Genomic DNA, 25561 nt, shown 5'->3' with positions numbered 1-25561 from the left:
CTTGATTTTCACTCACAGGTTTTATGCTATTATAGTGGTTAATAATCCCATAAAGATGAAAAACAAGATTCACTAAAAGACAATGTGGCCAGTCGTGGTACCCACACCTCTAATCCCAATGACTCCAGAGACTGAGGCAGAAAACTCACAAGAACAAGGCCTGCCTTGGCAACTTAGAGAGGTCCTGAGCAACTCAGCAAGATCCTGTCTCAAAATAAAAAAATAAAAAGGACTGGGTATGTGACTCAGTGGTTAAGTACCCTGGGCTCAACCCCCAGAATTCTATAAAAAAAGTACATGTAGGAAAGCATTGAGCTAACCTTCAGATGTATTCATTTAATCTCACAATATTACATGGTAATATTATTACCTCTATTTTATAGGTAAAGAAATTCACCTATAAATTTAGGTAAAGCACAGAGAGGTTAAGAGATTTATTTGTGTGAACCCAGGCACACCCCTGAATCACTACACAGTGTTAACTCCTAATAACAAATAAAAGCATTTAATACAGTTTTTGGCACAGCTTTCAATGGACAGTAGTGATTACAGGCAGAACAATAATACACTTGCCAGAAAAGATGTTAAATCAATCCAGATGAACTATTTATTCGTTTAGTAAATAATTATTATCTGTCATGGACCATGAACTGCTTTAGAATGAAGGCACATTCTCCAAAACTTCAGAAGACAGTGTAAGAAAAAAAGATGAAGAGATCATGTAATTTAGGTATCTAGTTTAGATAGGCAAATCTAACATACAAAGAAGAAAATAGTTATTCACAGGTGTCAAGGCCCAGAAGGGGTAATTAACCCTGCCTAGGGCACTCAGAGAAGTTTTACAGAAAAGAAAATACCTCAACTCCATCTTGAATAACAGACTTCTACAAAAATCTCCAGCTAACAGTCTCTCCCAAAATCCCTCCCACAGAAGGGCCAAGTGCTCACTGCTATAAAAACTACTACAGTACAGTACAAAATGTAGTTCAGCACAATAGCACCATCTTAACGTGTGCAAGGAAGGGAATGGTGCTCAAGGTTATGAAGGGACTGGGCAATCAAACCCTTGCCACCACAACAGCAACTAGTGATAAAGAAGGAGTCCAGCCAGGTGCGGTGGCACACACCTGTAATCCCAGCAGCTTGGGAGGCTGAGACAGGAGAATCGTGAGTTCAAAGCCAGCCTCAGCAAATGCAAAGCACTGAGCAACTCTGAGACCCTGTCTCTAAATAAAATACAAAATAGGGCTAGGGATGTGGCTCAGTGATTGAGTACCCCTGAGTTCAATCCCACTAACAACAACAACAAAAAAAAAAAGAGTCCATTTATTAAGCTTAACTTTACAGTTAATGTGGCTACAAAACTCCTTTTATTTGGCATACATGTTAAATTCCAGGAGTTTTGTTGTTGTTGTATAAAACAGTCTCACTATGTTGCCCAGGTGATGGACCTAGACTTCCTGGGCTCAAGCAATCCTCCTGCCTCAGTCTCCTAAGTAGCTGGGACTGCAGACATGTGCCATCACACCCAGCTGCTAATAAATTCTTAATAAAAGAAATCTAAATTAAAAAAAAAAAAAAAACAGAAAAAGGGGGGAAGCCTTCAGTTAAGCACAAATGAATGACCTTGACTTCTTTCTTAAAACTTACTTAAAAAATTAAAGAGTTTTTAGATGCATAAAAGCCATAAAGATGAAAAAAATAGAAAAAGATGTAGCAGCAAATGAGAAAAATCAATAACATTTTGGAAATAAGAAAGGAAAAAACTAACCTATCAAGACCAAGAAAACTGAATCATAAATCTGAAAGGGAGAAGCTACCCAAAGCAAACTGATAGAGAATGAAAATAGAATAATGGTTACTAATGGCTAAGTGAGAAGAAAATAAGGAGTTGTTACGTAATGGGTAGTTCCAGTTTGGGATGATGAAAAAGTTCTAGGGAAAGTCCTAGTGATGTTAGCTGCACAACATTAATATATTTAATACCACTGGCTGTACACATTAAATTGGTTACAATTATGTTATGATATTGAACTATAATAAAAAGAAAAAAAGCTGACTCATGCTAAAGAAATTCAGGTGCTAGACAGATTTGGGTATCAGAAACCCAATGAGGATAAAATGAAGGCTGGGATTGGAAACCAGATGACTGGTTTAAAGTTCAGGATGGGACTGTAGTTCAATGATAGAGCATTTGTCTAGCATATATAAAGCCCTGGGTTTAATCTCCAGCACCACACACAGACACACACAAAGTCTTATTACTTAGCTGGGGTGGAGTAGAGCACACCTAAAGTCGCAGGGACTGCGGAGGCTGAGGCAAGAGGATCACAAGATTCAGGCCAGCCACAGAAACTTAGCAAGACCCTCAGCAATTTAGTAAGACCCTATTTCAAAATAAAAAAGGATTGGGGATCTAACTCAGTAGCAGAGTGCTCATGGGTTCAATCCCCAGTACAAAAAAAAAAAAAAAAAAAAAAACACATAAAAAAATAAGGTTCATATAAGTGATCTCACAGCAAAAACCAAACTTCTCTCTATCTCTGATAAAAGTCTGGAGTTGCCCTTCCAGAGAAAAGATACCCCAAATTTAAGAACATAAGCCACAGCTGAATAAGACAAAATGCCTACTAGAAAAACAAGAGAACTGTATCTGACAGATGACCCAAATAGGTTCAATCATATCAAAAGGTGATTTAGATCCGTCAAAGAACTGCAGATGTATTAATAATAGGCACAAAATACAAGAAATTTTAAACTGGGATAATTACTCTGAAAAAGAATAAGTTGAACAAGAAAAAATATAATCACAGTGAATTTTATAACTCAACTGTAAAAAATATTTGCATAGTCTTAATAATTTGCCCCCCAAAATCTGATATCATGTAAACAGAAAATGAGAAAGGGGGAAATATATATAAATATTTGCAAGTAATAGAGACTATGATTACTGACTCTTATCTTTTATAGAAGCAAGTTAATATGGGGCTGGGGTTGTGGCTCAATGGTAGAGCACTTGCTTAGCACATGTGAAGCCCTGGGTTCAATCCTCAGCACCACATTAGAAAAATAATAATAATTAAATAAGCAAAATAAAGTTATAAAAAATATTTAAAAAAAAGAAAAAGGAAGAAAGAAAGTTAGTAGCTACTGTCTAAAACGAAAAACCAAGCCAGGCATGGTGGCACACACCTGTAATCCCCGTGACTCGGACAGCTGAGGCAGGAAGATCATAATTCAAAGCCAGCATCAGCAATTTATCAAAGTCCTACACAACTTGATGAGGTCCTGCCTCAAAACAAAAATAAAAAGGACTGGGGATGTGGCTCAGTGGTTAAGCACCTGCTAGGGTCAATCCCGGGTACCAATAAACAAACAAACAAAATAAACAAAATCAAAAAACAATAAAATGCCGAATACTGTGGGGCCCATGTCTCATCCCTATAATCCCAGTCACTCAGGAGGCCAAAGCAGTAGGAACTCCAAATCCAAGGCCAAACTGGGCAACTAGGTGAGACCCCACCTCAAAACAAAATTTCATTTATTCTTTGGTTTTTATTTTATATTTATTTATTTATACATACATTCTGGGGATTGAACCCAGGGGCACTTGACCATGAGCTACTTCCCCAAGTCCTTTATATTTTTTATTTTGAGGTAGGGTCTTGCTAAATTGTTGAAGGTCTCACTAAGTTGTTAAGGCTGGTCTTGAACCTGTGATCCTGCTTGGTCTCACACCTCCCAAATCTCTGGGATTGCAGGTGTGTACCACTGTGCTGGGCTAAAAACAAAATTTCTAATTCTTTTTTTTTTTTTTTTTTTTTTTGAGGGAGTAGGTAGCACCAGAGATCAAATCCAGGGCCTTGCATCTGCTAAGCAAGCCTTCTACCACTGAACCACATTCCTAGGACCCCCCTGCCCCACCACAATTTCTAAAAAGGGGCTGGGTAGCTCAGTGGTAGAATGCTTGCCTAGCATGCCCTAGGCTTTGCGGTTCAAACCCTAGTACCACTGCCGGCCCCCTTAAAGCAGAATAACTGACTTAAAAACTGAAGACAAATACCAGAACAAATAGCTAAAAGAATATAAACTGACTGCCTCTGAAGATTGGGATTTGGAGATAAGGAGAGAAGAGATAGGGAAACTCCTGTTTTTCTAAACCTTGTAATAAAATTTGACTTTTTAAATTATATGTATACAAATACCACCTTACTTTTAAAATGAATTTTTAAAATCTGAAAAGGTAAAAGCACAATATTTTGTCACAGTGTTTGTTAAGAATTAGCATGTTAGAATTAAAATGTTCAGTGATTTGGGGACCAATCACACTAAATGCCTCTCTTGAAGTAACAATTCATTAATTGATACAACATGCAATTTACAAGAGAAATAGTTTGGGTTAGGTACCAATTCTAAAGTCTAATAACTTAAAACCATTCCTCAAATACAGTATTTTATTTATTTCTCCTAATAATATAAACTTGGGTATATTTTATAAAAGCTCATTTGCCACTCATGGACTAAATCCAAATTTTGACATTTGAATGACTAGCATTTATAAGCACCAGTGATGGTAGATTTGAACTTATATTTAAGTTTGAATGTCAAATGATACAACTAGACAAACTGAAAAGCAACCTCATGGAATAATATACAAAATACTAAATTTAAAAAAAACAGAAAATAATTTTTATCTGCAAAAACTAGCAATTTGCCACTTTTTAAAGTCACATTTCTGTAGGCATGAATTCACCAACTAAATATAATCTAATTAACATTACTTCTACACAGTCTAAACCAAGAATCTTATTCCAGAAAAAGAAAATGCTTCAAAGTAAAAATAAAACCATGAACTACATCAGCATCCATTGATTTTTTTTAATTAAATAAGCTCTTATGAAAGTTATAAGCCTTGATTTGCTTTTAAAGCAGTATTAATGGACTATGCTGATCTAAATATATAGCTGCTCAATTTCATCTATGGACTATAACAAACTTGCAAATAACTAAACAACTATTTTAAAGGCTTAAAGGCATTAAAATCCTATTTGTTTTACACATTGTATACACAGATAATCGGATAAGAAATAGAGACAGAGATCTAGCAACTAAAGAAAAACCTGAGTATCTATCACTAAATGCCTGTTATGTGAGGGAACATGAGAGAGAAATGCCTGAGACAAGAGCTCTGCATTCAAGAAGTTAAAAATTTAGCAGCCCATAAAGAGGAAGCAAGAAGTGGGTATAGCAGGGCTGCCACATCTAAGTCACGAAAACAATTCAGTTCATGAACAACATAAAACAGTGAAATGACTAAGAACTAACCTATAAAATTATAAATTCAGAGAAGGGGAAGATAATAGAGGACTTGAAAGAAAGAAGTAAGCACTGAACTCAGTCTTAAAGTAGAAAAGCATATGAAGAGAAGGGAGAAAGATCAATGCCAGTCTCTCCCTCTAGATTTTGCTACCTACTTAAACATTTTCAAAATGAAAAGCTGAAGGGAAATGTATGCAAAATTAAAAAGGAAAAGTAATCTGAAAGAAAACTACCTAAAAAGGAAAAACAAGCGATGTGGTAAACGAAAAATTACCCAGTTTAAAATATATACATACATAACCACCTTCAACATTTAACCAACCTTATATATCTTGTATGTCAATAAATATTCATTTTCATTAGCATCACTCCTTCATTTTAGAGAGAATAAGTTATTAAAATTCGATTTCCACAATGATAAATTGACAAAAATTCCATTTCCAGAATGATAAATTGACAAAAAGTCAATCAAAACCTCACTAAGGATAGCAGCTTTCTCCTGATTCCCCATTCTGTAATATATCTATTGTAATACATGATGCTTTATAATGCTACCATATTAGACATATAAGACTTGCTCTCTTAATGAGCCTTAATTTTTTTTTTCTTTTTTTGGTGATACTGGAGTTGAACCCAGGACCTTGTGCATTCAAGGTAAGCGCTCTACCGAGTGAACTATATCCCCTGGCCCAGACTTAATTTCTTATATCAACCAAAAATATTAGGATGTTATAGATATTATATTTCTAAAATGTATTTATTTTTAAGTAAGTATGCTATTAAGTATTTATTTTTAAGTAAGTATGCTAACAGCCAATAGGCCTCACTTAAGATCATAAACTTTTATGACTAAAAATAGCCTTTTCAGTAAATTAAAGCATGTTATTGCCCTAGTATGTCCTCAAGTCAACAGGACATTCTAATGTTTAGAAGAGAAAAGCTTGGTGCCAGGTAGAGTTAAAGTCACAGTTCTAAGGAATTCATACGCAGAACTTTTTCAGAGTTTTATCTAAATTATTTTGGCTATAAGTTTCATGAATAGGGATCGGAAACAAAGTAAAATGTTTCTTGTATCCAAATGAAACGATATACAGAAGTTATACCATACAATGTTAATCACAAATTTATTAGCATTCTCAGAAATTATTTTAGCTGTAAAAAAAGTAGCATAACATTTTCCCTCTTCTAAACTACTAAAATCTTATTAGCTTTCTACATGTATTTACTTATTTATTTTAAATACACGACAATAGTGGAATACATTACACTCCTTATTACACATATACAGCACAATTTTTCATAACTCTGTATATAAAGTATGCTCACGCCAAATTATGCCATTATATCTGTACTCTTTTTTGCATTACAATTCTTAATACACATATATACCATAATTTTTCATATCTGTTTATATAAGGTATCTTGATACCAAATTCAAATCTTCATACATGTATTTTGTATAATGATGACCATCACATTCCACCACCCTTGCTAATCCCCTTCCCACTTCCTTTCCCTCCCACCCCTCTTCCCTATCTAGAAATAATCTTCCTCCCATGCTCTCCCTCCCTATCCCACTTTGAATCACCCCCCTATATTAGAGAAAACATTCGGCATTTGTTTTTTTTTGGATCGGCTAACTTCACTTAGCATTATCTTCTGTATTAATGGTATCCATGTATAGTGGTATACCCCAGACTAGATTAGTACTCACTACTAACTGGAAAACACTCTTTAGTCCAATATCCAGAAGCCATACATAGTACCTTACATTCTTCCTTCTCCTTCCTCACAACTAAGGGCAGACAATTCTTATGTTCTTCCATTACATTTCCACCACAAACACCCCTGAATAATAGCCAGGGGCTCCCTCCTACTTCCACAGGAATCCACTAGTGAATTGACTAATACTTACTATAAGGTATAATTCAGTTTCTCATCAAATCATATTTACATATTTAATGTACAACAGTGGAGCAGGGAAATAAATTTTGAAAGGAAACACAAAAGTGCCAAGACTTCCCATCTGCTAAAACACTTGTGGCCTAATACAAAAAGCAATGTACTTGAAGATTCTTAATCCCAGTCCTGCATTAATTGAATAGTATCAGTCTTTACCAATCATTTCAAATTACTACATTCAGCCCTCAAAGGCACATGCAGAAAAAGTACCTTAATTTAGAGTCCTTGATGATAAGTAGAAAAAGTAGTAGTAGTAGTAGTAGTAGTAGTAGTAGCAGCAGCAGCAGCAGCAGCAGTAGTAAATGTAGAAGTAGAGGTGGTTGATGTGGTGGTAGGTGATAGTGGTAGTAATGATTATGAAATTAATAAACTTTTGTTGAAAGAAGGCTGAAACATGGAGAGCTTCCTATGATTTTGGTAATGACTAAGGGGAAGGGGACATGAATTATTCTACAAACTTATTTTAAATCATAATTATTTAACCAACTTTCTATAATACTTCCTTTGCAGACCAGCAACTGCTCTAAGCACTTTACAAATTAATCTTCCTCATCACATGAGTATCATGCCTCAAGGATGAATCTACTAAAGTTACACAGCTAGGTTAAGTGGAGGGGATAGGATTCAAACCCGGGTAGTCTGACACCAAAATCCATGCTCTTCATCACTTACACTAAGCAGTCATGTAGTTTTGGGTGGATAATTATTTCTATTTACTTTTGGATATGTTATGTGATTTTTTTAATATACACATCACCCTGACTGTATCTGTCTTAAATTAACATTCAAAATTATATCATCTGAACTTATCAAACTAAGGATTCCAAGAGTAAACCAAAGTTTCTAATTAGAAACTCTGATCAGAGCTTACTAACCATACTCAGAAAATCAGTAACAAATAGTAACATTCACTGAAGTACTTCACTGACCATTCAGGACTTTTTTAATTCTCTGAAAATATATCAGTATAAACACACACACACACACACACACACACACACACAAATACACAGTAAGACTATACTGTATTAAATTATTATTAATCTGTTTCAACAATGAAAATATCTAAGCAATTAGATGCCATTGAATTTTAGCAACATTTGAGTGATTAACTGTTTTGGGGAAAAAAAAAAAAAAAAACTACACAAACTTCCACAGCTTACCAAACCATATTTTTATACATTAAAAGTAAAATTTTTATTACTGGCCTCTCTCTATAAGAGATGGCCTATATTTGTCAGCTCTGACAAATAAAGTCTCGAATGTATCTGTGCCTGGTCTCCGTCTTTCATTTCTTGCTTACCTGTCTCTCGTTCCTTGCTTTCCCTTCATTTTGGTGCCAAAACTCAGGATCAGGTTCCCTGGTGCGCCCATTCCCCTCTTCTTGGGTCACTGGGCATCCCCAGGCCCTGATCTGAATTCCATCCTGGGACCAGGCTCTCTATTCTGCCCACCACCCTCTCTACACCCAACACTGGACATTTCAGGTAAGACCCTGTCTCTAGTCAATCTAAACCACCTACGGGCCCTGGGAAATGACCGTTGAATATCCAGCATTCCCAGGATTACTGTGTGGTCAGGGGCACCTCCAGCCACAGCTTTCACAGCTACTGCTGATCCCTACTGTCGACAGAGTCTATAGATGGTCTTTTATTTGGGTCCTGGGTTTTGCGCTCTGTGTACCTAAACCCCCAAAAACTTATCCACTTGTGCAATCAGAGGTGATCTCAATATCCTTTGGATAACAACTCTAAATGACCGATTAATGGCACGGCACTCTAGATCCCAATATTATCAGGTATCTTTTCAACTTGATTGTCAGCGTTCAGGAAAATGGAAATAGATAGCACATGTTCAGGCCTTCTCCTCTCTCTAAGCCCTCTCTCTACAACTCTTGCTCTCCCACTCAAGTCCTCTTAGCTCTCACCTCCCCTACCCAGGGGATGAGCCCCCGCCATAACACAATTCTTTCTAATGAAGCCTCCACAGCAACTGTCCCCTCAGCATCTCCGCCCTTCTCTCCTCTGCCACATGCCCACAGGCTGTTGCTGTCCAACCAACATCTCTGTGTCCTCTATGCGAGGTGGCTGGGGTAGATGGTGTAATCCAGGTTCATGTGTCTTTCTCTTTGTCAGATCTTACACAGAAAGAAAAGCGGCTTGGGTCCTATACTTCAAGTCCTACCACATATATCAAAGAGTTTCAATATCTGACTCAATCATATCATTTGACCTTCCACAATATCCATATGACCTTATCTCACACCCTCCTGCCTGAGGAACACAGGTGAGTTTGGAAGCAAGCTAGAAATTATGCTGATGAGGTACATCAGACCTCCCCTGCCCATCTGATTGGCACTGAAGGGATTATAACTTGCCTGGAGGAGTAACTAGTAGAAACCAATTCATTATTTGCCTTATGGAAGGACTTAGAAAGGCAGCCCATAAGGCTATCAATTATGAAAAGCTCCAGGGAATCATCCAAGATAAGAATGAAACCCCTTCAGCATTTTCAGATCTTCTGATCAAGACTTTATTATAATATACCAATCTGGACCCTGAGGCTCCAAATGGGAGACACCTACTTTTCTCCCCGATATTAAGGTCAAACTAAGGCACCTTGAAAAGGGACCCCTAATTCCCCAAGATGAGGTTCTGGGAGTGGCCTTTAAGATGTATAATAGGACAAAGAAGGCCCAGAAGCAGAAATATCAGGTGTTCGCTCAAGCCATCTATCTAGCCTCAGCATCTGTCCCTGGTTCCACTGGCCCATGGAAGGGTCCCTTGGGACCACACGGACCCTGTTTTAAATGTGGTCAGATGGGTCACTGGGCTTGTACATGTCCCAAGCCTCATAAGCCTCCGGGCCCTTGTCCTAAATTCCATCAGGAGGGATATAGGGCCATTGAAAGTCCCCGAGCTCATAGCGGCCCCACCCATCCAACCATCCGGCCCTTCTGGTTCCCCTTTCCAACTCTTAGGATTGGCTGCAGAGGACTGACGAGAGGCCCAGGTCCCCATAACCAACCACTACCATCACTCTCCTATACCCAGGGTAACTCTGCATATTTCAGGTAGGCCTGTCTTCTACCTCCTAGATCCTGGGGTTACATATTGTCCTCAAGGAGTTCTGGGGGCCTACTACTCTAACCTCTATTGTCAGGGTAGAGCAGAAACCTTACCAACACTTATAGACACCTAGACTTGTTCGTGCTTTTGGCTCTCTAATTTTTACCCACTCCTTTTTAGTCATTCCACAGTGCCCTGTTCCCATAATCGGAAGGGACATCCTTACAAAGTTGGGGGCTACACTTTCTTTCTCCCCTCATATATGCTTCCATCCAGACTCACCTACTGCTCCCCTTACCTTAGGACCATCCCCTATTCCATCTGCCAGTGCCTTCCCATTACCCCTTCTGAGGTGAACCCTACAGTCTGAGATGTTTCAAGTCCTTCTATCACCTCTCACCACTATCACATTCATATCTGTCTCAAACCTCCTCCATTTTCTAGCCCAATCACAATACTACTCTCCCTCCTTACTGCTGCTGTCCCTCTCTTTTTGCTGAGCAGCCTTGCTCACCAGCTTTACTCTCCCCTCCAGGGATTTGAAGCCCGATTTGAGTTGATTTGGGATCCTGGCCTGAGGGCGCGGGACAACCTTCTTCCATTCACCTAGCGCTATTCTCCATCCACACACCCACACACCAGCCTCATTTGGGTATGTGACTTCCCCCCTCCCCTCCCCTCCTCCTCAAATTTCTACTCCCTAGAAACGACAAGTCTCCTCTCTAGAGACAAAAGTTAACTTAGATCTTGGCCCAGCACCAAGATTCTCGACCTTCCTGTCCCTTCCCCTTGGGAGTTCACTCTTGGGTCTTGGCAGCTCCTCAGCAGTGCTCATGAAAGCCCTGGCCAAGTAACCAAGACTCTCTATGGGCAAAGTCTGGGACTAGGGAAGCAGGGGATGATGACTCCTTTCTCTCAGTCTCAGAAAGGTTTCAGCCCCAGGACCAGTGAATTATGTGGTGACGACCCTTTATCACTCCTGACCCCTTTCTCACCCTGGTTTGGTCTACAGCCAGGGAGACCTGCCTCTAGCCATTCCAGCACTCCAACTCGCCGTAGGGAACTCCCAGTCCAGAATCCCATCTGACTCACCTCTCGGCTGCCTCCTCGCCCACTTAGCCCCACTTCGTTTAGCTCCTGACTAATTCAACTTTCCACTCGGTCATGGCCCCTCTATGACTTAGACAATGGCCACCTAATGACACCTTTAATCCCAATATTTTATGGAATCTTCATAAATTTTGCAAGCGCTCAGGAAAATGGAAGGAAATCCCTTATGTGCAGGCTTTCTCCTTTTCTCCACTCTAAGGCTTCCCTTCGCTCCTCTTGCTCTCCCATCCAGCTTCCACTTGCCACTAAAGCTCTGGATTCCTCCAGAGACCCTACTTCTACACAAACAAGGGACCCAGAACCCTCCTCCCTTCTATTGGCATAGTACATTATAAAGCCCTAGGCAGCATTCTCCCTAACCAAGGCCATGCTGAAGCTAACATTGAAATACAATGAACAGATTCAGCAGGCTTGATAAGAGGCCTAAGACTAAAAAAAGAAAAAGTGTCATTTTAACTTTTCCCTTGGCTACAACACATAAGAATGACTTTAAAACTTTTTTTCTCTTTCCATCTCCCTGATCTCACAAGCCCATCTCACCTTTATGTGGCTAAAAAGCAAGGATTTGCTTTAGAGGTCCTCGGACACAGAGAGGTCAACCTTTGTCCCTATGGCTTACCTATCAAAGGGTCTTGACCCTACTTTTTGGAGGATTGGCCCCTTGCCTACAAACGGTGGCCACAGCCTCTCTACCATTAATGAGCCAAAGAAACTCACCTATGGGCCCCCCCCCCCCACTCACCATCCTAGCTCCCCATCACTTAAAGGAACTCCTCACCTACAAGGGCTTACATTCCTTACCCCCTTGTCACCTTTTAACTCAACAGGTTTCACTGATGGAAGATCCAAGTCTTACTTTCCACATGTGCTCACACCTTTAAACCCTGCTACTCTCCTCCCCGCTCCTCTTACCCGTTCATACATTGAAACTCTGGAGGAGCTTCTTCCACATCCCTCCCACACACAGGAAGGCCCCTTGCTCCAAGCAACATACACATGGTTCACAGATGGCTTCTCCTTCCTTCAGGAGGAAATTTGTTGGGAAAGGTATGCTATAGTCTCTCTAACCTTGGTTATGGAAGCGGCTCCCCTTCCCGATATCAGCAGGCTGAACTTGTTGCCCTCATCAGAGCCTTCACTTTGACAAAGAGATCCTCCCTCAATGTCTACTATCCCTTGAATTACATTTAGATTGGACTAAACTCCTTCCCTTGCTCTTCTTAGGTTATAGGCCCTCCCAAAGAAGCCACTCAACATCTGCCCTTTTGAGCTTCTATATGGACAGCCTATCTCCCTGCTCAACTCACCAGCCTCTAATTCTCCACTACCCCTTACTCCTCAACTTTTCTGGTCCCTTCTTGCATACATTAGGAACCTTCTTTGGCAATACAGAGATGCTGTTCAGGCAAAGCCTAGTTCTGCCTCTTCACCTTCTCCCACACTGTCTCCTGGCAACCTGGTACTTTTTAACCCCATCAACAGACCCTCTTTCTCCTCTCAATTCTCCACAAAATGGACTGGATCCGGGTTGGGGTTGTGGCTCAGTGGTAGAGCACTTGCCTACCACGTGCAAGGCCCTGGGTTCGATCCTCAGTACCACATTAAAAAAAATAAATAAAATAAGGTATTGTGCCCAACTACAACTATATATATATATATATATATTTTTTTTTTTTTTAAATGGGCTGGACCTTATGGGGTCATTCTTACCACTCCCTTTGCAGCCCACCTTGAGGGCATCCTATATTGGGTTCATAACTCCCATTTAAAACAGTCCTCTCCGCCCTTTTATACAGTGACACCCACAGGCCCTTTCAAGCCGTTTCTCTAAGGTCAGAAACCCCAATCTTCCTTCGGTCTCTGAGGACCACAAGGACTCTGCAGAACCATGAGTACCATTCTTCCCTTTTTCGTTTTTGCCCTCCTCTCTAATTCTGCACTCACCTCCCACGGGTACTACTACTAGGGATTATCATTCCAAATCAAAGAGACTTACAGCAACTTGCTCAAACCATACTAACTATACAACCCCAGCTTGATTCTTTAGCTGCTGTGGTTCTGCAGAATCCAAAGGGCCTTGATCTTAAGGCCAAAAAAGGTGGACTTCTTCTGTACCTACAGGAGGAATGCTATTTTTATGTCAATCTGGTATAGTAAAGGACAAGATAAAACAACTCCAACAAGACCTTGAACATCAGAAACAACAGCTCTCCTCTGCTGAAGGAATACCAAACCCTCTCCAAAACTGGGCCTATGCACAGCATTCCACCACCACTCAACTCTCAACATCTGTCATCTTTCCAATGATTCTAATGTTGTCCCTTCCCAGCAGGCAGCAGTTATAGATGATTGACCTACATCCCAAACGGGCCCAATTAAAAACAAAACAAAAAAAAAAAAGGGAGGAATATAAGGTCCCTGGTTATCATCTGAATGGCCATTTTAAGAAAAAAGTTTGGGGCTGGGGATGTGGCTCAAGCAGTAGCGCGCTCTCCTGGCATGCGTGCAGCCCGGGTTCAAACCTTAGCACCACATACAAACAAAGATGTTGTGTCCGCCGAAAACTAAAAAATAAATATTTTTTTAAAAAAAAGAAAAGAAAAAAGTTTCATTTCCCGCCCAAGGGCCTTTCTGAGAAAGGCTCACCACTTCCTCATACCAACCCAACCCTTAACAGCCCAGCTTTTATTCCAGAGCCTCCTCCATGAAAGTCCCAGAACTCAAGCCTGTTTTGCCTCTCTCTCCTATAGAGAGATAGCCTTTATTTGTCAGCTTTGACAAATAAACCCTCCTATGTAAAAAAAAAAAAAAAAAAAAAAATTATTACTGTCACAAGGAAGTTTTAACTAATAGGTGGATATAGTATTAAGTTATTAAACAGCCTTTGACTTAACATAAGCATATTTAATAGACATTCATAGCATCAATTTTATTAATATTCCTAAAGTACATATATCAGTACTTTCCAAATTTGTCAGCATAATTGTATTTGGAGTAGTATTCTAAAGTATTGAACAAACTGGAAAAACTACTACAAACTGATTATAATTTTATAAAGTATCTGGGATCAAACCAATTCAAATGTCATAGAACCAAATTAAATCAATAAAATCAAATATTATTCTTTGGGGATATAGGACAGAAGAACAACAACAAAAAAAAAAAACAAAAAACACTACCAGACTTTTGAAATTCTAATTAGCATTAAGACAATAACTTAAATTTGAAAGTTCCCAGAAGTATTAATACTAGATGTGACTCTTCTCCATGAAAAGAAATTTGTGCAAAATAATCAAGTTTTACTTGCTAATTCAAACAGTGTTAAGGTGAAAATAAAAACATATGAAGACAACTGTACTTCTCAATTTTTTAAAGCACTAGAAGATTGGGCAACTTATTGAGACCTTGTCTCAAAATAAAAAACAAGAAGGTCTAGAGATGTAGCTCAATGGTACTCTACCACAGATTCAATCCCCAGTACCAAAATAAACAAAAAGAAAAAAAAAATCATGATCATCATAAAACACAAAGTCCCATCTATTGTGTTTAAAACATACTGAGTTTATATCACATTTTTCCATGCAAATTCAATAGAGTTTTCCCCATTATAAATATACAAAATGTTTTTGTTGGTGTAATTTACATGCTTATTCTCTGCCCTAAAAAATGTTTGTACTCAATCTCACATTGGAAATAGGATTCTATCTCAAAATGTCCAGTTACTAGCACAAGCATGGCTCCATGCATAATATAACTTTTATGCTCTATTACAAGTATTTTCAGTGGTATTCTTGTTTAGTGTAATTAAGAACACCTGTATGTTTAACCATATAAGTCAAAACTTATGAGACACATTGTTCACTGATAAAATGAATCAATTTTTCTTTACTATGAGAATTCTTGGTACTTACCATTAAACAGATGATTACTACCATTAAACAGATTCATTCATATTATGTATACCCTCTATTTTATGAAATTAATATACCAAGGTTAGCTACAGAATAAATACTATTTTCCCACAACTATAAAAGCAGAGAAATGTTTCACAAAACTACACTCCCAAAATATTAAGCCAAAAACTGTCTACTATAAAAAAAAAAAGTTTATACTCTTTTTGCTTCCATGTTCTCATTTGGTAATATTAGGTATCACATGATATCCAGTACTTTTAAGGAATAGAAAGCCAAAACATATTAAGAATTATAAGATTTCTACTACCACATGCACAATTTCAAGCAACTTTAAAAGTGAGGTATTGAAGCTAGTTATCTACTTATTTTCATTAGACTTGGTGAGTCTACTTTGAGGAAGGATTAAAGTTATAATAACGCATACACTAAACAAAAAAGCCATTACATTTAAGACACTATGATGTTTTATTTTTTTAAATGTAACAGTCCCAGGCTGGGGTTGTAGGTCAGTGGTTGAGCACTTGCCTCGCATGCATGAGGCACTGGGTTTAATCCTCAGCACCACATAATAAATAAAGAAAATATACTGTGTCCATCTACAACTAAAAATAAAAGTAGCAATCCCCCTTTATTTCAGTAAACCATACTGAACTATCATCCAAAAATATTAAATGGTAAATTCCAGAAATAAATAATTTCAGTTTTAAATTGAATACCATTCTGAGTAGCCTGATAAAATATTGCACCATCCTGCTTTGTCCCACCCAGGATACGAACTGTCCCTTTGTCCAGCGTATCCATGTTATGTTGTGTAAGTTTTACAATCTTTAAGTCACTTAAGTAGCCAAGATATCAGGTCAACTGTCATAATATCACAATGTTTGTGTTAAGTAACTCTTTCTCTCTCTCTCTTTTTTTTTTTTTTTGGTGTGTGTGTGTGTGTGTGTGTGTGTGTGTCTTAAGTACACTTACATAGCAGCCTAATGCTACAAAATGCCTATGGGATTCACCTCACTTCATCTCATCAGGTAGGCACCATACCATCTCACGTCATCACAAAGGTGAGTACAGTTCAATAAGATATTTTGAGGGAGAGTAATTATGCCCTGTAACAATATACTGTATGTTATGTTAATGTGAGCTCACAAATTTTATAACAGTATATTGTTAAAACCGTTCTATTTTATTATTGTTGTCACTCACCTACTAATTAACCTAATTTATAAACTATTCTTTATCATAGGTATGTATGCAGAAATAAAAGCACATATAGGATTCAGTACTATATAGGTCTTGGAACATATCCCCCATGGGTAAATAGGGATTACAGTGAAGGTGTTTTATAATAGAATGTATATGCTGAGTAAATGTAGGTTATTTTACTCTATAATTTGTATTATGTTTCATTTAGTCTTGTTAAATACTTATTTCCATCCTCTAATTCTATGCTTTAAATTTTCTTACACACTTTGCATGTTAGCCAGGCACAGTGGTACATATCTGTAATCCCAGCAGTTTAGGAGGCTGAGGCAGGAGGATCACAAGTTCAAAGCCAGCCACAGCAATTCAGCAAGGCCCTAAGCAATTTAACAAGACCCTGTCTCAAAATAAAAAATTTAAAAAGGCTGGGAATATAGCTCAGCAGTGAAACACCCCTGGGTTCATCCCCTAGTACCCCTCCTCACCCACCAAAAAACCTAAAAAACTTAACAGTAATTTTCATTTGGGGGAGAGGGGGCATTGGCCTTCTCATATCTATCTCTCAGCCTCAGGAGGAATGTGGGGCATGAGAATCTATCTACTCTGCTTTTTTCTCTGAGCAATCATTCCCCATCTCACTACTAGCATTTAACAGGTACATGGAGAGTAACTGCTCCACTACTTTAGCTCCCATCAACTACTTCGGCTCTATTACTGCAGCCAGTTCCTATCAACTATTTCTGCCCTAACTTCTTTGAGCAGCCCAAAGGGAAATTTAGTACTGTCACAGCAGAAGCTCAGTCTGTAGCCATCCGTGTATGTTTGAAGGAGGACTTCTAGTGCTTATTTTCATAGACAAACTGCAACATTTACTATCAGCCATACAATGGGAACTGTCTGTAACACACAGAACACTACCAATAAAGATCTCTGCTCCCTAATGTATTCACCTCCCAAAATCCCTAAGACTATGAATATGATAGTATTTCACTCCTATGATTAGGTAAATTTTAAGAAAGTTTACTTGAAGAAAGAAGGATTACTAGGCTTAGTGATATAGCTCAGTGGTAGAACACTTGTATAATGTGTTCAATCTGTAGCACCACCAAAATGGAGAAAAAAAGAGAAAAGAAAGAAAAATAAAGGGGAATTAACAGGTGGGTAATCCTGAACCAAACATATAAACTCTTCAAATCTGTGTCTAGACATAAGAGACACAGAAGTCAGAAACTGGTGGATTGAGAGATTTAGAATGAGAGATACAAAGATGTTAAGGGGCCATACAGCAAAAAATACAAGCAGCACCTGCCGCAGCCTGGCTGGGCACAAAATAACCAAGCTGCCAGGAAGCACTTGTAGGTTCAAACAGCAACTCTTTATTCCCGAACTCTATCAGCACCCCACACACGCTCCCTGGGAACACTCTCCCACTTTACCGGGCTACGCGCGCACCCTCTCAGAACCCCACGAGAACTCAATGGGAACTCCAAAGTAGCAGGCGCCCGAGGCAGCAAGAGCCGCCCTAATGCCAGACAGCAAAAGTCTACATACAACTGAATACACAGCTTAACTTAACCATCATCATCTCAATGGCTCACTGGCATCACCTCTCAACCACTTCCTTCTGGCAAAATGCCATGCGTCATCCCAACTCGCTGTGGCCCTCAACATCCCCCCCCTTCTGTTTAATTAAACAAGAAGCAAGTGGCTTAGGAACCGTGCCTGTCTTCGGTGGTCCAATACTACATATGGTCCTTACCCATCATCTGATGAGCTGACCTCAAGGCGTCAGCCTCCTGTCTTAGTTTGGTACCACTGCAATTGGATCTTAGCCATCATTGACTACCAGTCCAGCATACAGCCATACTTGTGGATAGGCCTTTGCACCAGTGGGGGGTGAGGTTCTTTGCCTCACCTCTGTTGGCCCCCAAATACCAGTGGGGGGGTGAGGTTCTTTGCCTCACCTTTGTTAGCCCCCAAATTTGGCCTTTGCTAGCAGAAGGGAGGAGGATGCAAAACGTCACGACACCAAGCCAAATGACGGCTCTTTTTGGAAAAATTCTACCACTGATGATACCATCAGCAAAGATACCCCAGCACTACCACAATGTGCTGCACCAACAGATAGCTCACAATGCACACAAGTGATACATAGTCCAGGCAAGTTCTGCAAGCAGTTCAAAGCAGAGGAATCCATTAATATGTCCATTTCCTCCCAAAGTAAATCGACTCCTTGATTGTGCATCACTTGTTGAGTTATTATTCATTGATGCATCAGTTTATACAGTTTGTTGTGATAGCTATCGTAGAAGCTGTATTTTGGTTTTATCTTTGTCTTCACGGGCACAGGAATGAAGATAGGAATTCTGGCAATGATGGCTAAAAAAAAAAAAAATTATGTAACATTCCAGCAGGCACTAAAAGAAAGCACTTTTCTAAACAATTTAGTATCCTGAATAGAACTAGATATAATGAAAAGGAAAGGTGAAAGTAAACAAACAGATCTGTTAACCTCCTTTAAAAACAACCCTCAACAGCTGTTTACCTAATTTAAATTAAACCATTTAAATCACGTGAATAAAAAAAAATATTTGGATCCATTTTTTCATGAGCGCTCCTCATATATGATACATGGACATACGCACATACAGACATACAACACAAAACAGAAGTGTTCACACATAACACAATACATACAACACATAATAGTAAAGGCCTTGTAGCTTTTCACAGGTGAAATCTCCATTGCAATGTTTAAAAACTCCACAGTCAAAAAATAGAGAACTGATCAGAAAAACATTAACCTAGGTCTGTGTGAGCTCAAAAAATCAAATAGAACTTCATGATGTGGGAAAAGGCAATAATAAAATAGATATTGAAAAGGGCATCCTGGTTACCACCTGGGTTTGACTCTTCTTTGGATATCCCATCCTTTTTCCTGTAACTTGCATAATGGGTCTGAAAGTATTCCCACAAGCAAGCCCCAAGGTTTTTTATATTTGAAATAGGCTTTAATGATGTTCATTATTCATTAGCCTCCAGGTGTGGGAGAACCACTGTTGCAGATGTAAGGATATCAGCTGTTATGGATTTGAGCCAAGTCCTCTTTTTGGTCTGTAGAAAATAATTTAGTTAGTCTCTCTGGAATTCAAATCGGCTGCTGATCTCCCTGTGGAAACATACAAACAGACCCCCAACTCCAGACAATCAATGGGTCAGGACCTTTCCATTGTCCTGTTTTATACATTTTATACATTTTAATAGTTTGATGAGCTCTTTCAATTATGCCTTGTCCCTGTGGACTGTATGGAATTCCTGTTATATGAGTAATGCCAAATGATGAGCAAAATTGTTTAAAAGAGGTAGAAGTATAACCAGGGCCATTATCTGTTTTTAACTGTTTTGGAATGCCCACAGTGGCAAAATTTTGTAAGCAATGAGCTATAATATCTCTAGTTTATTCTCCAGCATGAAGGGAGCCCATCCAAAATCCAGAAGAAATATCAACTGTAACATGCAAATATTTTAATTTTCCAAATTCTGGCAAGTGTGTGACATCCATCTGCCAAATATGGTTAGGTATCAGTCCTCTAGGATTGACTCCAAGATTAACTTAGGGTTAAAAGGTCACACAATTTTGACATTGTTTTATTGTTTGTCTAGCTTGTTCCTTAGTTATTTTAAAACGCTTTTGTAAAGTATTAGCATTGACATAAAACCTTTTATGAAAATTTGTAGCTTCTTCTAGTGTAGAGAAAATAGGTATGTCATGTGTAGTTTTATCTGCTAAATCATTGCCCAAACTAAGGGCTCCAGGCAATCCTGTATGTGCCCTGATATGTCCTATAAAGAATAGTTCTTTTCTGTCCCAGATTAGACTTTGTATAGTGGAAAACAAAGAGAAAACAGTAGAGGAAGGAGAAATCCTACCAGCATCTTCAAGGGATACTATAGCATTAACTATATACTGACTATCGGAAAATAAATTAAATACAGAATCTTTAAACATCACAAAAGCTTGTAATATTGCATTAAGCTCTACCTATTGAGCTGATTGTTTGGGTACTAAAAATGTAAAAGTTTGGTCAGGGGTAACTACTGCTGCTGTACCATTATTTGACCCATCAGTGAATATATTTGGAGCATTCATGATAGGTGTTTTTCTTGTCATTTTTGGAAAAACTACAGGATGAGAAGACCAAAAAGACAACAAAGGGTTAGATGGTAAGTGGTTATCAAATGAAACATTAGATATACACATGATTATTGCCCAAGTATTTAACTCAGTAGCTAACATCAATTTGATCCAAAGTATATGGAGTAATAATTTTATTGGGAGAAATTCCAAACACTCCCTTTGCTGCTTTTATTCCTTTGAGTATTAATTGTCCTACAGCCTCAGGATACCTAGTAAGAATAGTGTTAGGAGAATAAGATAAATGTATCCACAATAATGGACCTTCTTGCCAAAATACTCCTGTAGGAATATTTTTTGTTGGTAGTACAATAAATAATAAAGGCAAACTTATATCAATTCTAGCCAAATGCATATTTTCCATATATGTTTCAATGATTTTTAATGTCTTTCTTGCTTCAGGCGTTAACATGCGGGGTGAATTTGGATCTGATGGACCTTTTAGGATATCAAATAAAGGTCCCAACTCTCCTGTTGGTATGCCTAGATAAGGCCTTATCCAATTTATGTCTCCTAATAACTTTTGAAAGTCGTTAAGTGATTTGAGTTGAATTTTTGGTGGACGGACCATGGTTGAGGATAATAGAACTCCTAAATGATTAATTAGAAAATTTAATTGTACTTTATCTATTGCTGTCTCTAGATTATAATTTTTTAATAAATCTGTAAGTGTGGCATAACATTCTAGCAATATGTTTTTATCTTTGTGTGCTAATAATACATCATCCATATAGTGAAATATTTGTAGTTCAGGATTTTTATTTCTAAGTGGCTGGATTGCTTTGTTAACATAAATTTGACACATGGTTGGGCTGTTAGCCATCCCTTGAGGCAGTACTTTCCATTCATATCTCTGATCAGGACCTTCACGATTCAGTGCAAGGATAGTAAATGCAAAACGTGGACTATCCTCAGGATGGATTGGAATTGAAAAAAAAAAATCTTTAACATCTATAGCTAAAACATACCAGGTTTCTGGCAAAGCAGACAAATGGGGAATCCCCGATTGAGCAGGTCCCATAATAACCATCTCATTATTAATGGCTCTTAAATCTTGCATTTACCAGATTTCTTTTTGATGACAAAAATGGGAGTATTATGGGGAGATACGGAAGGTTGTATATGTCCCTCCGCTAATTGTTGTTTGACAAGGTCATGGGCTGCTTGTATCTTTTCTTTAGTCAGGGGCCACTGAGGAACCCATAGTGGTCTTTCTGATTTCCAAGTAATTTTTATTGTCTCAGTGACCCCTCCGGAAAACCCAATCCATGTCTATCTGTTTCTTGATCTATTTGTATTGGTGCTGCTATACCTTGCTCTTGTTCTCCTAATCTTTTTCCTTCCCTAAAACCTTGTCTAGCCATAATATTGGGCACATTTGAATTGATGTTAGTTGTTAATGTCAAATCTAATTGATCTAGAACATCTCATCCCCATAAATTTATAGGAAGATGATCCAATACATATGACTGTATAGTTCCTTCACATCCTTCAGGATCCTTCCAATCTAATACCATTGCACTTCTATGAGGATTAGTCGCCACTCCTAGGACTCAAAGCGTTTGAGTGGCTTGTTTTAATGGCCAATGTTTTGGCCATTCTTGACGAGAGATGATGCTAAGGTCTGCACCTTTGTCCAGTAGCCCATTAAATTCATGTCCTTGAATATTTAGTTTTAGCATGGGGCGAGAATCTAAATTTAAAGACAGCATAACCCAATCTACACCTGTGGAGCCTAATCCCCTGGAACCTCTTTCTATAATACGGCTGGAAAATTTATCATGTAGGCTGGGTATTATTAATAACTGTGCTATTCTATCTCCTGGTGAAATTACTGATATACCTCTTGGAGAGCTAGCTATAATTTTTATTTCACCTTCATAATCGGGATCAATTACCCCAGGGCTTATCATAAGTCCTTTTAGAGTAGAAGAACTGTGTCCCAATAATAAGCCTACTGTTCCTTGGGGAAGAGGTCCTTTTACCCCTGTGGGAATGATTTGAACTCTCATCTCTGGAGTCAATACTGATCTAGTAGAGGCGCAGATGTCCAACCCTGCGCTCCCTCTGGTTTGTCTGATGAGAGATCTAATGGATAATGTGTCCTGGGCACTACCCTGATGGTGTTGCTGGGTTCCTCCAGTGCCCCATATATTTGTGGTCGTGGGCCCTGGATCATTGGCCCCCCCCGTCTGTTTTTTGGCAATGGAGCCCAATGCCTTTCTCCACGATATCGTGGGTAAACACTTGGTCCTTGTCCATTTTTTGATAACGGAGTACCCTCTATGGTGGTTTGAGAATGGCATTCATTAGCCCAATGTCTCCCTCTATGGCATCGTGGGCAAATACCCGGTATTCTACCCCTTTGATACCTAGTTTTGTTAAACCCTCCTCCTATGGGGCAATTCTTTTTAAAATGTCCTGTTTGTTCACAATTGTATCTTGTTTTTGGCCTGGCATCTAAAGCCTGTTGTACTGCAGCTACCAAGACTTGCCCTTGTTCATTAATGTCTCTACATAATTTATGTGTTTAAATCTTCATGTTTCCATGGTCCAATGACCTCCCTGCTCCATTTGTTAGCTTGCTCATAGGCTAGCTGTTTCACTAATGGCATTGCTTGCTCTGTATCCCCAAAAACTCTGGAAGCTGTTTGAATAAGCCTATCTACAAATTCAGCGTAAGGTTCATTAGCTCCTTGTATTATCTTAGATAGTTGACCTTGTAAATCTCCATGTCCTTGTAAAGTCTTCCATGCCCTAACTGCATCTGCAACAATTTGTGATTATATAGCAGGATCATATCTAATTTGTTGCTGCTGATCCTCATAAGGTTCCTTTCCTAACAACATATCTAGATTTCTCTGAGGATAACTGGCTGCTGCATTTCGCCTAGCCATCTCCGTGCAAAATTCCTCATTGGCAACCTTCCATAACAGGTATTGTCCTCCATTTAGCACAGCTTTACAAATGCTAGACCAATCTGCTGGCGTCATGTCCAAGTTGGTAATGGATTCGACCATGCTTACAGTGAAGTGTGCTTGGGAACCATAGGTTGTTACAGCCTCCTTTAACTGCTTCACTGTTTTGAAATCTAAAGCACAGTGAATTCGCTGCCCTCCTGCCTGCTCAAGTACAGGGCATGCTAATCTTTGAGGTCCTGTCTGAGGATCCCATCTATCAACTACGGGGATTGGGGGCCCCCCCAGCATATGTTGTCTCAAAAGGTGGAGCTGCTGGTTGGACACTTATGCCCTCTGGTGATAGAAAGGTGTTAGTAGCAGCCTCCTGTCGTAACTTTTCCCCATAGCCCTTCTTCCTTTAAATGTTCTTCCTCTGACTACCTCGAGAGACCTTCTCTTTTACTTGATCTTCTACTATAGTCTGAACCTCTAACAATCTACTTAACACTCTTTCAGTTTGTTTTTTACTAATTTCTAATATACTATAAAGATAACGCAACCCAACAAGATAACACAAAACAAAACCGAAACAGAATGAAACAAAAACAGAACAAAAAATCGTTTTATTAATTTTCCTATTGTCTTCAAATGTATATTCGTGGTCTACCTTTATCTCTTCCTAAGGGCCGAACAACTTCAAACCTTGAGCCAACCATTTTTCCCAGTTTGCCTGAGAAAGTTCTAGGGACAGGCAGCTTGAAACAAAAACAAATCAAAACAAGAACCCATTGTTTTTTGAAATGGTCACCCATTCTCTCACTCTCCTTCAGGGGCGAGCAATTTTACTTACCCCCAAGCTTCAGGCATCCCCCCACACAGGCCACCAAATGCTGCAGTCTGGCTGGGCACAAAATAACCAAGCCACCACGAAGCACTTGTAGGTTCAAACAGCAACTCTTTATTCCCAGACTCCACCAGCACCCCACACACGCTCCCTGAGAACACTCTCCCACTTCAGTGAGCTCCGCACGCACCCTCGCGGACCCCGCGAGAACTCTACGGGAACTCCAAAGAAGCTGGTGCCAGAGGCAGCAAGAGCCACCCTAATGCCAGACAGCAAAGGTCTATATACAACTGAATACACAGCTTAACTTAAGCATCATCATCTCAATGGCTCCATGGCGTCACCTCTCAACCACTCCCTTCTGGCAAAATGCCATGTGTCATCCCCACTCGGGTATGGCCCTCAACAAGCACCCATAAAATGGGGGTGGCTCCCAGCTGATAGCCAGCAAAGAAATAGGGACCTAAATCCTACAGCTGCAAGGTACTAAATTTTGCCAATAATTTGAATGTAGATTTTCCCCCTGAAAGACTACAGACTACAGCTCCCCACTCCAAAAAAAAATAAGAACAAAAAACAAAAAAATCCTGTTGAAATCTTAATTTCAGCCAAATGATTCTCTGAACAAGAACCTAGCCACGGGCTGGGGATGTGGGTCAAGCGGTAGCGCGCTTGCCTGGCATGCGTGCAGCCCGGGTTCGATCCTCAGCACCACATACAAACAAAGATGTTGTGTCTGCCAAAAACTAAAAAAAAAAATAAATAAATATTAAAATTCTCTCTCTCTCTCTCTTTATTAAAAAAAAAAAAAAAAGGAACCTAGCCACAATATACTCAAGACTTTTTTGTTCTAATTAGTTATACATGACAGTAGAATGCATTTTGAAACAACATACATAAATGGAGTATAACTTCTCATTTGTCTGGTTATACATGATGTAAAGTTCATGTAATCATATATTTACATAGGATAATAATGTCCAATTCATTCTACTATTATTCCTACCCCATGCCCACTACCTTCCCTTCACTCCCCTCAGTCTAGTCCA

The 25561-nt window shown here is 39.0% G+C and overlaps 1 protein-coding gene across 2 annotated transcripts in view; it reads right to left on the bottom strand.

Annotated features, from left to right (window-relative positions):
* The window catches only part of Frs2 (fibroblast growth factor receptor substrate 2), a 116731-nt gene that overhangs the window by 62148 nt on the left and 29022 nt on the right, over positions 1-25561 (bottom strand). Inside the window, exon 1 of one of the 2 annotated variants that reach the window (XM_076854851.1) lies at positions 18333-18416. The exons of the other annotated variant lie outside the window; for it this stretch is intronic. The gene's annotated coding sequence lies outside the window, so the exon portion shown is untranslated. Of the gene's footprint in view, positions 1-18332; positions 18417-25561 lie in introns of those variants that run through there. 2 annotated transcript variants of the gene reach the window in all.

The sequence above is a fragment of the Callospermophilus lateralis genome, chromosome 4 (genome assembly GCF_048772815.1).
Source record: "Callospermophilus lateralis isolate mCalLat2 chromosome 4, mCalLat2.hap1, whole genome shotgun sequence".
In the NCBI taxonomy this organism is placed as follows: Eukaryota; Metazoa; Chordata; class Mammalia; order Rodentia; family Sciuridae; genus Callospermophilus; species Callospermophilus lateralis.
This window is presented reverse-complemented; position numbering and strand designations above follow the sequence as displayed.